We start from the raw sequence: 13,056 nt of genomic DNA on the forward strand, positions 1-13,056 counted from the left end.
GTCTTGACGGCTCGAGAACGCGCACCTGCCGGCGACTGAACGCATGACTGTGTGGCTAGAGATCAGCCACCCGCCGGCGGCAGTCCACCCGCTGCCCGCGCTACTGGGTGGCTGGAGACTGCCCGCCTGCCAGCGACTGGGAGCTGAAACCAACCAGAGACAATCCAGTCCACTTTCCCATTTGGACACTTCGGCAAGGAGCCTGGGGCCATCATTGCAGAGAGGTGACATCACTGGAGCTCGGCCGTCGGAATTCCTTAACAGCGCAATCCACTTTAGCAGGCATAGTCTACCAACATAAAGGATAGGCAACAGAGATATATAAACCCAAAACAAATCTATAGAAGAGATCAGAAACACAGCAATCAAATAGAGCTGGAAAGTAATGTGAACATCATGAAAAAAACAAGGGAAAAAATGGTGTTCAAACAATGCAGCACAACTTAATACTACAGGAGGACCTAGAAGCATCAGAAACAGGGATAGGAAAAAAACTTACGTCATACCTAACTCAGATGGAAAGGAATATTAGAGAAGACATGAGGCAGCAAGTCCAAGCAATAAAAGTATATTTTGAAAATGAATTTAACAAACAAATTCAAATGTCAAAGAACGAGCTTTACCAGGAGACAGAGATCTTATAAAAAATTAAATGGTAATTCTAGAAATGCAGGAAACTATCAACCAAATTAAAAACTCAAACAAGAATATTACAAATAGACTAGATCAAATAGAAGTCAGAACATCAGATAATGAACACAAAGTTTGTCAACTTGAAAAAAATATAGTCAACACAGGAAAGATGCTTAAATCCCATGAGCAATCTATTCAAGAGATGTGGGATGTCATAAAAAAAACAAAATTGGGAGTCATCAGGATAGAAGAAGGCATAGAAATTCAAACCAAATGAATGGACAACATATTAAATGAAATAATTCTAGAAAACTTCCCAGAGATGAAAGATGGAATTGATTGCCATATCCTGGGAGCCTACAGGACCTCAAACATTCAAAACCATAAGAGAAAAACCCCAAGACATATATTTATGAATATAGCCAACATACAGAACAAGGAGCTACGAGAGAAAGTAGGCAGATAACATTCAGGGGTAAGCCAATTAGGTTAACAAATGATTTTTCATCACAGACATTGAAAGCGAGAAGATCGTGGAACAATGTATTTCAAACACTGAAAAATAAATCCGGGTGAATCGAATACAAAAGCATATCAAAATAGTTGTGCACCATGATCAAGTAGGATTCATCCCTGGAATGCAAGGCTGGTTCAATATAAGGAAACCAATAAATGCTATTCACCACATCAATAGACTTAAAGACAAGAACCATATGATCATCTCGATAGATGTAGTAAAAACATTCGACAAAGTTCAGCATCCCTTTATGTTCAAAACACTAGAAAAACTAGGGATAACAGGAACTTACCTCAACATTGTAAAAGCTATATATGCTAAACCTCAGGCTAGCATCATCCTAAATGGAGAAAACTGAAGGCATTCCTTCTAAAATCTGGAACAAGACAGGGATGCCCTCTATCACCACTTCTATTCAATTTAGTTCTTGAAATACTAGCCAGAGCAATTAGACAGACAAAAGAAATTAAAGGCATAAAAATAGGAAAAGAAGAACTTAAATTATCGCTATTTGTGGATCACATGGTAATATATTTAACAGACACAAACAGGTAGACAAAGAAACTGCTAGAGTTAATAAATGAATTCAGCAAAGTGGCAGGATATAAAATCAACAAGCATAAATCAAAGGCATTCCTGTATATCAGCAACAAAACTTCTGAAATGGAAATGAGGAAAACCACTCCATTCACAATATCCACAAAGAAAATAAGATACTTTGGAATCAACCTAACAAAAGAGGTAAAACCATAGAACCCTAAAGAGAGAGATAGAAAAAGATCTTAGAAGATGGAAAAATGTACGCTGTTCATGGATAGGCAGAACTAAATTCATCAAAATGGCAAAATTACCCAAAGTTCTCTACAGGTTTAAAGCAATGCCAATCAAAATCCCAATGGCATTTCTTGTAGAAATGATAAAGCAATCATGAAATTCATATGGAAAAATAAAAGACACAGAATAGCAAAAGGAATTCTAAGCAGGAAGTGTGAATCTGGAGGTATAGCGATACCAGAGTTCAAACTGTACTACAAAGCAACACTAACAAAAACAGTGTTGTAGTGGTACCAAAACAGGCAGGTGGACTAATGGTACAGAATAGAGGACACAGAAACCAATCCATAAAATTACAATTTTCTTATATTTGATAAAGTGGCTATAAACATGCAATGGATGAAGGATAGCATCATCAACAAATGGTGCAGGGAAAATTAGAAATCCATATGCAACAAAATGAAACTGAATCCCGTTCTCTTGCCATGCACAAAAGTTAACTCAAAATAGATCAAGGAGCTAGATATCAAATCAGAGACAATGCGTCTCATAGAAGAAAAAGTTGGCTACGATCTACATACTGTGGGGTCAGGCTACAATTTCTTTAATAGGACGTCCATAGCCCAAGAGTTAATAACAAGAATAAACAAACGGGACTTACTTAAACTAAAAAGTTTTTTCTCAAGAAGAGAAACAATACAAGAGGTAAATAGAGAGCCTACATCCTGGGAACAAATTTTGACCCCTCACATCAGATAGGGCCCTAATATCCAGAATATACAAAGAACTCAGAAAAATAAACAATAAGATAACAAATAACCCAATCAACAAATGGGCCAAGGACCTAAACAGACACTTCACAGAGGAGGACATACAATCAATCAACAAGTACATGAAAAAATGCTCACCATCTCTAGCAGTCTGAGAAATGCAAATCAAAACCACCCTAAGATACCATCTTACTCCAGTAATATCAGCAGCCATTATGAAGTCGAACAACAATAAGTGTTGGCGAGGATGTGGGGAAAAGGGGACACTTGTACATTGCTGGTGGGACTGTAAATTGGTGAGTCCAATTTGGAAAGCAGTATGGAGATTCCTGGGAAAGCTGGGAATGGAACCACCATTTGAGCGAGCTGTCGCCCTTCTCAGACTATTCTCTGAGGATCTTAAAAGAGCGTACTATAGGGATACTGCCACATCAATAATCACAGCGGGACAATTCACAATAGCTACACTGTGGAACCAACCTAGATGCCCTTCAATAGATGAATGGATAAAAAAAAATGTGGCATCTATACACAATGGAGTATTACACAGCACAAAAAAATGACAAAATCATTTTATTTGCAGGGAAATGGATGGCATTAGAGCAGATTACGCTGTGCGAACCTAGCCAATCCTTAAAAAACAAATGCCAAATGTCTTCTCTGATATAAAGAGAGCAACTAAGAACAGAACAGGGAGGAAGAGCATGAGGAAAAGATTAGCATTAAACAAAGATGAGTGGGGGACAGAGAAAGGGAGAGAGAACAGAAAGCTTGTGAAAATTGTAGGAGACCCTCAATGTCACACAATATTACATATAAGATGTTGTGAGGGGAAGTGGGGGGGAAACAATGGAGAGAATTGAACAACAGCAGATGAGGTAGAGAGGGAAGATGAAAGTGCAGGAGAGGGTGGATAATAGGGGTTAGGAAATGTACCAGAATACAACAGTCACTAATATGCCATTATGTAAAAATGTGAATGTGTAACAGATGTGATTCTGCAATTCGTATTTGGAGAAAAATATGGGAGTTCATAACCCAATTGACTCAAATGTAGGAAAGATGATATATCTTGAGCATTGTAATGTTTTGAACCACCAATAAAAATAAATGAATAAATAAAGATTTAAAATTGAGTGGAAAGAAATCAGCTAAAAATGGGTTGAGATGCACTCATTTTGTTATGCAGAAACTTTGTTTTGTGTAGTTGTAAATATCACAAATTTATTTTACCAGAAAATGCAAATAAATTGAGATTAAAGGATAATTCACCTAACTTAATGAAAAATTCATAGCATTTTCTACACTTTTCATATTTCATTTTTTTCGTGAATATTTTGTCATGGACCAGGTCTAGATTTAGGCTATTCTTCTCGAATACTACCTCATATGACAAATTGGTAAAATGTGTTGGATTGTTCTTTTCATCTTTTATTTAATAGTTTCTAGCTGATAATGTGTATTTTTTCTTATCTTTATTTGGACATACAACGCAACTATATCTTTGCATTTTATGTTTTACTTCGGAAGAGACTCATCAAAAGCTCTTTGTTAAATGTATCAACAATCAAACATTTAGAGCATGCAATTATTCTTAGTTTTGCATGAAAATAAATTTGTACCATTTGTCTTATAAACATATAGTATTATTAATAATGTCCCTACTGTAATAAGTAACTACTTACAAGAAGAATTAAACAATTGACTTTATATCAATTATGAACATGAAAGGTACTAAAATAAGTATTTGGCAATTAATACACAATTGATAGAAATTGAAATCACAAGAAAGCCTTTTAAAATGTCAGTGCATATGGTCCTTAAATAATAGGTTGTTCAAATAAAATTTCTCTAATTCATAAGAGTTAATATGCCATATTACAGCTTAATGTGATATAAAATCTTAAATTATCAGTATTGATAAATAAGAATGATACCTGTTTAATTAAATATGTTTATTTGATTTTCACTGTAAGATGTTAATTATGAAAGAATTGAGAATTAAGAAAGACTTGGTCTATATTATTTCTAACAGGAAAATCAAAGTACTTTTAAATATATATGTATATATATAATATATGTAATGCATATGCATGAATATAGATACATATTTATAATAAATGTATTGTAATATATCTATCAGGTGATTATAATTTTAAAATTTTCTCTAAAAAAAGGAATGACTATAAAAAACAGTCTTAAATTTAAATTTCATAGCATACTACTGTTTGTAATGACATGAGAGAAAAATAGTTATGGAGGGGAAACGAAAAAGAAAGGGAGGGAAGGGGGAAAATGAGGAAGAAAGTGAGTAAAGAAGAGAGAGAGGAGTGTATGATGTTAAGATAGAAGTGGAGGGGCTGGGTTTGTGGCTCAGTGGTAACATGCTTGTCTAGCATGTGTGAGGCACATGGTTCTATTCTCAGCACCACATAAAAGTAAACAAAATGAAGGTCAATCAATAATTGAAAAAACAAAAAATTAAAAAGTAGAAATATTACCAAAATTCCAAGCTTTTATAAATGTTAAATAAAAAAAATTTTGTTACATAGCCTTATGTAATTTCTAGACTACCCAAAATAGTCACTAAATGTTAGATTATTAGTGCTATAACTAAAAATCCATTGATCTTTCATCTACATTCTGTTGCATGCTAGTGCTAAAATAAATTGTATTATAAATCCCCCAAAATATCCTAATATTTCTACAGTAAATGACCCAGTTGAACATCAATGCAAGTAGACTCCTATGAGACATTATGTGCATTTTGACGTTCATTTTTATTCAACACTGGTACATTACTATTTCTTCAGTTTATGCACATCATAGCATATATGTTTCATCCAAATTTTGCAAATTTATAGGAATTTGTTTCACTTTCAATCACTTCCTGCTTGTGAACACATGTATTCCTCCATGTTTCTTGACTGCTATTTTCATGAGACTTCATTCCAAACACATTATTTTCAATTTCCATTATCACATTTGAAGCAGAACTCACACACCCGTCACGATAAACCATAACCTTAATATTACCATTAGATGTATAACTGGTTGGAAAGAATGGTTGTATATCAATATAAGATTTCTTACTTAGTTTCAGATATCAATTCAATCCATTATTTAAAGTGGAATCAGTTATATTATTTATTCACAGTACGGTCTATTCACGAATTATCTCTATATTCATAGACACAGGTACACCTCTTTGTACCCCCAATACTAATTTACACGTCCTCAAAATATAGCTCCCAGAAATGGTGGAAGAAATACCCATGTCACCTGATCTACATATACATTTTATCTCAGTAATATTCTGGACACAAAAAGCAAAGGTCACACTTATCATTGTACCAAACCTAAATGGAAAGTGAACATGGATTACTAAAAACATCCATGTCCAGGTTGCCTAATGCTCTCAAATGAAAATCCTATTGGTGACTACATATTTGTTTCTTCCAAAGATTATATATTCAAACTCAAACCTGTTGAAAATGTCTAATCCTGTCACTCACTTTATACTTTGCCTGATTTTGTAATGTCTCTATTGATATTTGCTTTCCTACATATTTTCCCCAGTTCATCATTGTGACTGCCTCTTCACATGTGCTGATATTTACATTCACTCTCTTAGCGAAACCCTACTTTTAAAGAACTTTTGTTCCAAATCCTACACTCATTCTTCTTCCTAAACCTACCGACTATCTTCCTAATCTAACCGACTATCACTTTTTGACTGGATGTTCTCTTCTACATTCAATCATCCAAGGTAAAAGGTCCTATGCCATTGTATATCGATATATCTGAGACATCTGTGAAGAATGTGATTCAATGCTAAGTTTCCCAATCAAGGGACAAATGACCTTCTGGGCCTCAAATCTCACTTGAATTTCTGTTTTAATACATATATTTCACCTCTATATTCTTATAAATTTCACAGGTTCCCAATACCATTATTCATCCAGCAGAATGGTTCCTAACCTATATTGAACATGTTATTAACATTAATCATACACTGTTCCCTCAATCTAACTTTACAGAAGAGCAGCGACAGTGTTGGTCTTACAATACAGGAATGTATGGGATCTTCCACCTGCTGAGAACATCAAAGGTACATGCAGGAATGATCCCTGGAGAAGATGTAGGCAGCTATGAAGGACCTGAGAGAGCAAAAGATATCTCCATGGCAAAAAACCTGGTAGGATGAAGGAATGTGTCTGAATCAGCCTCACTCTTCTTAATGTAGAGTAGACCAAACCAGGCCCGTGTGGAACGCTCTTCCCGGGTGCGTCTGGTTGATATACCATTCTAACATATGAAAGTGTCACAGGAAGTAGGGGCAGCCTCCATCTCAAGGGACCATTGGAAGCAACTGTCAGTACAAAGTGGTTGCCAACTCAGTGACCTCATTCAGTTCCTGAAAGAAGTGACCTCACCTCACTTCCTTGGTGATGGAAGTCTCTGAACTTGGGACCCAGGAAGCAAGGCACCCAGAGCCATTACCCTTCCCAGTCCCAGTGGTCTCACTTGTTTGGATTTACCAAAGACAGAGTCAGTCTTTCTTCTTACCTACTGATGTGAGGATGGCCAAATGCCAGGGAAGCTCTGAAGATGGTCCTTTCCTGATAAAGCAGGTAGTGGCTCACTGCTGACTCCTGACTACTTCACAGAGTTGGCAAAGGAAAGCAGATTTGAGACAGGACAAGCAATTTCGAGGGAACATAGTACGGCCTAACAGTCAGAGGACACTCTGGATAGTCACAGACAAACTTGGAGGAAAGAGTTGCCTTTGTGGGTGTGGTTGTGGGTTTGTGTATCCCACTGTGTCCGTGGTTATAGACATTAGAAAGGAAAATGCATCAATGGATGTGTCCTGTCTAGTAGAAAGCTTCTCAGCATTCATCCTGCCCAATTTATGAATGGACTACGGCTTTCCTTATGGATGGGCAACACCTGCTATCTTCCTAAGTTCCTGTTTTCTTCCTGAATTCTGGCCACTCTCAAAAATAGGCTCATGATTTTGTGTAAAAGATATGTACCACCTCCAAATTCTGTAACATGTCCTTGTACTGAATAGCTGAAGGGAATGGAGAGCAACTCAGAAAACTCAGATATCTGTGTGACCAGTAAAGACTCAGTGGAGAAGCCATGCTTTGGGCCTTTTGTTTACCTATTTTTCCGTTGCCCTGAATGTCTGGAAGGTCTTTGCCTCAGGCCACCCCTTTGTGAAGCCTGAAGAAAACAGTTTTCGAATGGAAAATAATGAGCATCACCTGTGGCTCTTAGCTTAAATGCCTTGGAAAGGAATGTGTCTGAATCAGCCTCTTGGCCCTGTGTGAGGCTGTGACTTAGATTCTCAGCACCTGATGAATCTAAAAAAAGATCTCATGTGTGCATCCAAAACAAAAATGGAAAAAAGAGCAGTCTTGTGGATGAAGTCTCTCCCCTTTCTCTGTAAGTTTCCTGACTTCCATCAAGTGAGAATAGGTATCCTTTGGTTCAAAGAGTTTTTTAAAGCCCTGCAGAGGCAAGCCCAAAGGTGCTTGGATTTTCTCATGACTCCAATTCACATAAAGAATCTAAACCCCACAGTCATTAGGCTCAAATTGGAGTAGCAGAGCAGTATTAACGGCAGGCCTATTTGATCACTCCTTGTTCACAGAAAGGTTGTCAAGACACCCTGACATTAGACAAATGAGGGTAGGGAGCATATTTTGGATACTGTCTTCAGCTGCTCCCCTCAAAGAAACTTCCAGCCAGAGGTTATTATGAGTGTCTATGTGGAAGTAGATGAGGGCCATGTGGGAGTGTTTTGGTTTTAATTGTGGTCATTTGTTTGGCTGATGGAAGAGATGACTGGGTCCACCTTTGCTTGAACTCTGGTGTGATTCCCCTTAGAGACTGAGTTCTGGAAATGACTGCAGAGATGTATTGCCATGAATTGTGTTGGGATTTTTGGAGGCCACGCATGATAGTGGCTCTTGGAAACTGAGATCTAGGCCCAGGGGGCTTCCCACAGAGCACTGGGAATCTCAGCCAGAATATCACCTGATTTTATTTTGAAAGACTAGGCAGCCATAGTTGAGAGTAAAAACAGACATGGACCTCACATTGTAGACCTCAATGGGCCTGTCTTCATGTTATCTTTTGGCCACTCTTTGGGAAGTCTTGCCTGTGAGAGTTCTCCAGATCATTCATTGAAATGAGCTTCCTCACCATTTAATGTTTCCAGAATGAATTCAATCCCACAGTGCCTCCAACCAAATCTTTGAAAAATTGCTAGATAAATATCATGAAATTTTTGAAATTCCCATGACCAGGTGACACTGGGGACACTTGGATTTCTTGTTGCTGATCATGAGTGTACCAGACAGTGCCTTGATTGACTGGGGTTCATGAAAATGGTGTAGAACAGAGATGCAAATAAGTTAAAGTCTGCTGAGTAGTTGGCCTAGAGCAGTGTTTTGCAGGTCTGTGATAAAACTTCTGTGGTGGGGTCATGTGGATCTGCCAAAAGGCTTGTAACTGACATGGTGCAGCTAGCAGACCCTTGTATGTAAAGGCATCTTGTTGAATGGAGAGGTTTCAGGGCAATGTTCAGAATCAGGATGCTACGGTCAAGGGGACAAGCTATGTGGGATAGAAGCCTGGTTGGTGCATTCTCCTTCAGACCCTGACGCACAACACGTGACAGATCTCCTTCCAGCACTGTGACCCAGTTGAATTCCTTGTATTTCCTTAAGCCAATACCAAACTCCCAGTGCAACAGCAAGAACACCATGAAATGTGGAGGCTGACCAAATGGCTTCACAGTTCACACGGGGTGACACTTAGCCTCCAGTGGCAAGAGTTTACTTAAAAAGAGAGAATTCAGCCTTGCTGCCTCATGTTCTTTGAAAAATAAGAAACCATGTTCTGCAGGTCACATAGATGGAGACCCAGAATTGGTGGTCTCACTAGAAAGGAAGCCATAGGTCCTGACAACAACATATACTTCAAGTGCCCAAACTCAGAGGCAAGTTCTCCAGAAGTCTTTAGGCTGGCAGATCTCCATATTTGTGCAGTTTTTACCCTGTCCCTTACTTTTGGAAACTCCTCTACCACCTCCAAGGTTGTGAACTCCTGACCATGTTACATTCCTGATATGTATTCACAGATTTTCTAAGTCTTTTCTTTTAATTTTGTCTTACTTGGGGCAAAGGTAATGTCAAGGTATTGTTCTGAATGAGTGGGGAGATTTTGTGTAGCACATATTTGCATACACATTTGATTCATTTTCCTATTTTACATTCAAAATACTGAATCCCTGACACTAACCCATACCCTACTAGACTCTGACTACTAATCCTAATATGGTGGAGAGAAATAATGCAAACAGAATTGAAATACAAACAGTTCAGAGGAGGCATGGTGTATTGTTGGATTTGCCTTTTGCATGATAAAGTGTAGGTGTTATAAATCTAGTCAATTTTTAATTGAAATAGTTCACCATGTGTTTTTGTAGTTAACAATATGTGAATTCCTGTCTCCCTTTCTCTGTAGCCTATTCAGCACATGTATTTTTATATGCACATATAGAATCCTACCTGGTATCACACGTACATTTTTGTGACTTTGCTGACTTGGTGATACAAATTGTGAGAAGAGATCACTCCTCCTAAACCCTGTTGGAACTGAAAATTCAAGTTTTGTTTGAGCTTCCTAGGAGAACAACATTGTACATAAATCCATGTTCAGTACAATAAATAATTTTGCATCTGTGGATGTTATATATTTCATGATGAATATTGATTGGCATATGTATTGCTACTTTTTAATATCTCTGTGTTGTTTTGGGTATATATATATATATATATATATATATATATATACACTCTCAAGATTTTTCAAAATATGAAATATATGTGTCTTATATACACTACCTAAATTCATTCATCTTCGTGTATGTGGATTTATAATCAACATTTCACAAGATTATTCTCAGAAATATTCATCCACCTGAACTACACATTTCTTTTCTAGTACTGAAAACTAACTTCAGTGAGTGGTGCATACAAATCCTAATATTTCTACAGTAATTTACCTAGTTTAACATAAATGCAATTAGATTCCTATGGGACATGGTGTGTATTTTGATGTTCATTTTTATTCAACACTGGTTCGTTAATATTTCTTTAGTTTATGCACATCATAGGATATATATTTTATCCACAAGTTCACAAATTTATTGGCATTTGTTTCACTTTCAATCACTTCCTGCTTCAGAACACATGTATTTCTCCAGGTCTCTTGACTGGTCTTTTCATGAGACTTCTTTCCAAACACATTATTTTCGATTTCTATAATCACTTTTGAAGCAAATTGCATAAAATCTTCATGATAAAACATAACCCAAATATACAATTAGATGTGTAACTGGTTGGAATGAATGATTGTATATCAACGTATGATTTTCTGTATATTTTCACATATCAATTCAAACCCTTATTTTAAGTGGAAACAGTTGTATTATTTATTCACAGTATTGTCAATTCATGCATTAATTCCATATTTATAGACACAGGGTACAAATCTTTGTACCTCCAATACTAATTTATACATCTTCAAAATATTGCTCCCAGAAATGGTGGAAGAAATACTCATGTCGCCTCATCTACATATACATTTTATTATAGTAATATTCGGGACACAAAATGCAAAGGTCAAACTTATGATTGTACCAAAGCCTAAATTGAAAGTGAGCATGGATTACTAAAAACATCCATGTTCAGGTTGCCTAATGTTCTCAAATGTCAATACTATTTGTGACAACATATTTGTTTCTTCCTAAGATTATACATTCAAACTCAACCCTGGTGAAAATATCTAATCTTATCATTCACTTTATACTTTTCCTGAATTCTTAATGTCTCTATTGCTATCTGCTTTCCGACATATTTTCCCCAGTTCATCATTGTGACTGACTCTTCACATGTGCTCACATTTAAATTCACTCTCTATCCAAAACCCAATTGCTAGAGAACTTTTTGTCCAAATCCTATACTCACTCTTCTTTCTAAAACTCTGACTATCTTTCTAATAATTCCAAATATCCCTTTGTGACTAGAAGTTCTCCTCAACATTCCATCATCCAACGTACAAGGTCCTATGCCCTTGTACATCAATTTATTGAGACATCTCTGCAGAAAATAATTCAAATCTAAGTATCCCAATCAAGGGCCCAATGCTTTACTGGGCTTCAAATCTTTCCTAGATTTCTGTTTTCATACTTATATTTCACCTATATAATCTTGTAAATATTGCAGGTTCCGAATCATTCCTGCAGAATGATTCCTAACTCAAATCGAACATGTTATTAATCCTAACCATACACTGTTCCCTCAATCTAACTTTACAGAAGATTAGGGACAGAGTTGGTCTTACAATACAGGAATGTAGCAGATCTTCCACCAGCTAAGATCCTCAAAGGTCCATACAGAAATGATTCCTGGAGAAGATGTAGGCAGCTATGAAGGACCTGAGAGAGAAAAAGTCATCTCCATGGAATGGCTCACCACTGGCTCCTAACAACTTCACAGAGTTGGCCAAGGAGACCAGATCTGAGACAGGACAGGCCATTTCTGGGAAACATAGTATGGCCCACCAGTCAGAGGACACTCTGGATAGTCACAGACCTACTTGGGGGAAGTAGGTGCCTTTGTGGGTTGGGTGTGAGTTTGTAGTCTTGTATTATTTTCTGAGAATAGGTCGAAAGGCAATTTGTTCATTTTGGAGTGGACGGTTTCTAAAAAGTCGTTTGACAAGGAGTGTGTTTCTATGTCTGGGTATCCCAGTGTGTTCGTGGGATCATTAGAAAGAGCATGCGTCAATGGATGTGTTCTGTCTAGTAGAAAGCTTCCCAGCATTCATCCTTCCCAATTTATGAATGGACTTGGCTTGCCTTCTGGATGGGCAACACCTACTGTCTTCCTAAGTTCCTGTTTTCTGCCTGAATTCTGGCGACTCTCCATAATAGGCTCATGGTTATGTGTCCAAGATATGTACCACCTCCAAGCTCTGGGACATGTCCATGTACAGGATAGCTGAAGAGAATTGGAGCATCTCAGAAAACTCAGATATCAATGTGACCAGTAAAGTCTCTGTAGAGAAACCCTGCTTTGGGCCTTTTGCATACCTTTTCTTCTGTTGCACTGAATAACAGGAAGGTCTTTGATTACGCCATCCCTTTGTGAAGCCTGAAGAAAAGAGTTTTAAAATGGAAATGATTGGGCATCACCTGGGGCTCTTTGCTTAATTTTTTGGAAAGGGATGTGTCTAAATCAGCCACCTGGCCCTGTGTGAGGCTGTGGCTTAGATACTCAG

This window comes from Callospermophilus lateralis, chromosome 9 (assembly GCF_048772815.1).
Source record: "Callospermophilus lateralis isolate mCalLat2 chromosome 9, mCalLat2.hap1, whole genome shotgun sequence".
Classification (NCBI taxonomy): domain Eukaryota; kingdom Metazoa; phylum Chordata; class Mammalia; order Rodentia; family Sciuridae; genus Callospermophilus; species Callospermophilus lateralis.